Raw genomic sequence first — 5,364 nt, forward strand, 5'->3', positions numbered from 1 at the left:
TTTTTTTTTTTTAGCAATCAGGGTTAAGTAACTTGCTCAAGGTTACATGGCCAGTTATTTCTGGGTGTTGTGCTGAGTGTCTGAGCCCGGGATTCGATCTCCAGGTCATCCCGATACTGGAGCCGGTGCTCTTACTCGCTGAGCCACCTGGCCGCCCCTAAGCAATTGGGGTTAAGTAACTTGCTCACGGTTACACGGCCAGGTGTTTCTGGGTGGGTGCTAAGTGTCTGAGCCCAGATTCGATCCCCAGGTCAATCCCAACACTGGAGCTGGTGCTTTTACTCGCTGTGCTACCTGGCTGCCCCTCAATTCTAATTTTTAAGGAGTTTTCTTCAGTGAGTTTTTGTACCTCCTTTTCCATTTGGCCAATTCTATTTCTTAAGGCATTCTTCTCCTCATTGGCTTTTTGAACCTCTTTTACCATTTGGCCTTGTCTATTTTTCAAGGTGTAATTTTCCTCATTTTTTTATATCTCCTTTACCAAGCTGTTGATTTGATTTTCATTACTTTCTTGCATCACTTTCATTTCTCTTCCCAATTTTTCCTCTAACTCTCTTACTTGATTTTCAAAATCCTTTTTGAGTTCTTCCATAACAAGAGACCAATTCATATTTTTCTTGGAGGATTGGATGTAGGAATATTGACTTTGTTATCTTTTTCTGAGTGTATGTTTTGAGCTTCTTCCTCACCATAATAACTTTGTATGGTCAGAATTTTTCTGTTTGCTCATTTTCTCAACCTATTTCTTGACTTTTAACTCTGTTACAATAGGACTCTGTTCAGGAGGGTGCATTGTCCCAACTTTCAGGGATTGTGTGCAGCTAGTTTCAGAGATACTTCTAGGGACCTGTAAGTTTCCAGTTCTTCTAAGTTGGTAGTAAGAGGTATGTTTACTCATCTCCTGGCCCATACTCTGGTCTGTGAGTGACCACAGTCACTCTTCTGCCCTGGAACCATGATGAGAGTTCCCAGTCCATTGCAGCTATAAGCTCTGCTGTGCTCCTTACCCTGGGACTGCCACCTAAGAATGCAACCTGGATCCAAGTGTGGGCAGAGAAACAGAATCCTGTCTTAGTGCTAGCAAAGAGACCCTTGTAATCCCCTTGTGACAAGTTGTTTGACCCCCTTACCATATCCCTTTTCTAATGTTTTTATTGCATGTCCACTTCATTTATTTATCTGTCCTTTTCCTCTTTCAGATAAAAGTGTTTTGAGATATCAGTTTCCCCCCAAAGATTACTTTGGTTGCATCCCAAAATTTTGGTATGTTGTTCCATTGCCATAATTTTATTTGATGAAATTATCCATTGGTTCTATGATTTGTTATTTGATCCACAAATTTCTTAAGATAAAATAATTCAGTCTCCATTAAAGTTTTGCTCCTTTCTTCAAAGGCCTGTACTTAGTATAATTTCTATTATGTTCTGGTCAATAAAGAATATGCTTAATATTTCTTCTTTTTTGCATTTGTTTACAAGGAAAGAAGGAAGCACTTATTAACTACCAACTATGTACCATAAACTGTGCTAAGTGCTTTACAAACATTATCTCATTTGATCCTCATAACATATTACTCATGGGCCTTTCCATCACCTTCTCAGTGACCTAAAATTTTGTTCCCTCAGGGACTATGGCATTCCAGGATTTGCACCTATTTTTTTTTCTTTTTTGTACACATTTATTTTTAAAACTTTGAGTTCCAGATTTTTTCACTTCTTCCCTCCTTATCCACTGGGAAAATAGGCAATTCAAAATAGGCTGTGCATGTGTAGTTAAACAAAACATTTCCATAGTAGGTATACTGTGAAAGACTAATTATAGTTTCTTCCATCCTATCCCACCCCTCACTTATTCTATTTTCTACTTTGACCCTGTCCCTTTTCAAAAGTGTGTGCTTCTAACTACCCTCTCCCCCAATCTTCCCTCCTTTCTATCATCCCTACTCTTATCCCCTTTTCCCCCATTTTCCTGTAGGGTAAGATACCCAATTGAGTGTGTATGTTATTCCCTCCTTAAGCCAAATTCAATGAGAGTAAGGTTGTCCCATTCCCTTTTACCTTCCTGCTCTTCCCCTCCTTTGTAACAGTTTTCTCTTGCCTCTTTTATATAAGATAATTTGCCCTAATCTATTTCTCCCTTTCTCCTTCTCCCAATATATTCCTCTCTCACCTCTTAATTTTATTTTATAGATATCATCCCTACATATTAAACTCATCCTGTGCCCTCGGTCTATGTATACATGCACATACATATTCATACCTTCACATATGTATTTATACACAGCTACACCCTCCTATGCATACATAGATGTTTGTATACATACATACATATACACACACACTATATATATTCCCTTCAAATATCCTCATACTGAGAAAAGTCTTATGAGTTAAAATTATCATTTTTCATGTAGGAATGTAAATAGTTCAACTTTAATAAGTTCCTTATGATTTCTTTTTCCTGTTTACCTTCCCATGCTTTTCTTCTTGTATTTGCAAGACAAATTTTCTGTTCAGCTATGTTTTTTTCATTAAGAATGCTTGACAATCATCTCTTTCATTGAATGACCATATTTTCCCCTGAAGCATTATACTCAGTTTTGCTGGGTAGGTGATTCTTGGTTTTAATCCTAGCTCCTTTGACACCCAGAATATCATGTTCCAAGCCCTTTGATCCCTTAGTGTAAAAGCTGCTCGGTCTTGTGTTATCCTGATTATGTTTCCACAACACTCAAATTGTTTCTTCCTGACTACTTGTAATATTTTCTCCTTGACCTTGGAACTCTGGAATTTGGCTATAATATTCCTAGGAGTTTTCTTTTGGGGATCTTTTTCAGGGGGTGATGGGTGGATTCTTATGATTTCTATTTTGCCCTCTGGTTCTAGACTATCAGGGAAATTTTGCTTGATAATTTCTTGAAAGATGGTGTCTAGGCTCTTTTTTTGATCATGGCTTTCAGATAGTCCAAAAATTTTAAAATTATCTCTTCTGGATCTGTTTTCCAGGTCAATGGTTTTTCCAATGAGATATTTGACATTGCCTTCTATTCTTTCATTTGTTTGGATCAGTTTTATAGTATCTTGATTTCTCATGAAGTCATTAGCTTCCATGCTGCAATCTAATTTTGAAGGAATTAATCTCTTCAGTGACATTTTGAAATTTCTTTTCCATCTGGCAAATTTGGCTTTTTAAGGCATTCTTCTCCTCATTGGCTTTTTGGGCCTCTTTTGCCATTTGAGGTAGTCTATTTTTTAAAGGTGCTATTTTCTTCAGTCAGGCTGTTGACTTGCTTTTCTTGATTTTCTTGCATCATTCTCTTTTCTCTTCCTAATTTTTCCTCCATTTCTATTACTTGGTTTTCAGAATCCTTCTTGAGCTCCCCCATGGCCTGTAACCAATTCATATTTTTCTTGGGAGCTTTTGATGCACGAGTTCTGATTTCACTGTCCTCCTCCCATTCCATGCTTTGATCCTTTTTGTCCCTGAAAAAGGAATTTATGGTAGGATTGTGTTTCCTCTGCTTGCTCATGTTGCCAGTCAATTACTTGACTTTTGAACTCTTTGCCATGGTAGAATTCTGCTTTCGGAATGGAGAGAGTTCTGTCCCAAATCCCTGGGGTTTTCTCAGCTGCTGGAGCAATTAGGAGAGCACTCTCTCTGCAGCCCCCACTGGTTTTGGCTGAAGATCAGTCAGGCTATTGACTAGCTTTTGTAACCTGTAAAGCACTCCATAAACATACTACACAAAAGTACTACATTTTATTTTTACATAGCTTGTTGATAAATTGAGAACTGCTTATTTCTGGCTTATTACAAACAATTGGGTTATTGGTTTAATTAGGTTTATATTAGTGTAAACATTGTGGGTTTGTCTTTTCATCTCAGGCATATGCCCTTCAAACCCTGGGAATACCAAGCAATTCAATGATATTTTAGCATAGAGCATCTTTAGAAACCCATAGTATGCTTCAAGATTCTTATTTTGAGCTTGACTTAAACTAAATTGGTTCCCATGTGTTTCCTGATATAATTCATTCCTGGCATGAAGTTTGACTCAGCTTCTATTTCCATTGGATTTTCTATTTTTACTACTTAGGAGGTACTACTGAAATATAACTTTATTATGAGTCTTTCAAACCCAGATTATGCTTTCTTACACTTATGAGTCAATAATTGAAGTCGACTTCAGCCCATTCTGATGCTGTAATAATTTTGAATAAATTACTATCCTGAATTACTCCCAGCAAAAGAGAAATCTTTCTGCTTGGACAGAAACGTTACACTTTAAAAGCAAGAGAATAATGCTGAATAACTAAACACACAGATTAACTAAGCTCATCTTTTACAGGAAGTTCCCAGGGGTTTCCTAATACCTCTTAATTCTAGTGCTTTCCTTCTGTTTCTTACTATTTATCCTGCATATAGCCTGTTTGTATATTGTCTCCCCCATTAGACTGTGAGTTCCTTGAGGGCAGGCTATCTTTTAAGTCTTTTGGTATTCTCAGTGCTTGGCAAACTATCTGACACATAGTTGGTACTTCAAAATGTTTATTGATTGGTTGATTAAATACCGTCCCAAGAAGATACAGAGTTCATTCTGTGTGATGGGAGTAGCATCATTTTTATAAAACCCATGACTGATGATGTTATTAATAAAGCATTTGCTTTACATTTTTAGGAGAGTCCCAAAGTTGGGGTGGGGAGAAGTTAACTGCTTACTCTGGTGAGAAGTTTCTCTGGAAAATTAACAATCCTTTTGACAAAAACAATTCTTCAAAAAAGATTGAAAACAGTAACTCAACCATATCTTACTAGAAATGTTAATGTCAGATGATTGCTGACCCCCCAATTCTGGCTTCTAATAACCTTCTTAATGAAACTAGCTAAAATTCAAATTTTTTTTTTTTTTGCCTTTTTGGAGGGCAATTGGGGTTAAGTAACTTGTCGAAGATTACACGGCTAGTTTTTTTTGTGTGGGTATTAAGTGTCTGAGGCCAGAACCAAACTCGGGTACTCCTGACTTCGCGGCTGGCACTTTACTCACTGCGCCACCTAGCTGCCCCCAAATTTAATTTTTCATTTAATTAGTTGTAAGGCAGCCACTCGTTAATGAATACAAGTCTTCCAGTAGAGGGCAGTGTATACTCATCTGTGGACACCTACCAACTGTACAATGGTAATTTAAAAGGGGTTCTCCTAAACAAAGATTTGCCATACTTAAAACACACTGTAGGCCTAACGCAATGAATCAATACTTTATCATCAGCATTTTAAAAAATTCTAATAATTTGAATGGGGATGGGTTATTTTGCTTTTAGGGAAAGGATTTGCTAAACAAATTGTCAGTAAGATTACAGGGAGGAT

This window comes from Petaurus breviceps, unplaced genomic scaffold (genome assembly GCF_028583685.1).
Source record: "Petaurus breviceps papuanus isolate PSGF00001 unplaced genomic scaffold, PetGlider_PUasm1.0 189, whole genome shotgun sequence".
In the NCBI taxonomy this organism is placed as follows: Eukaryota; Metazoa; Chordata; class Mammalia; order Diprotodontia; family Petauridae; genus Petaurus; species Petaurus breviceps.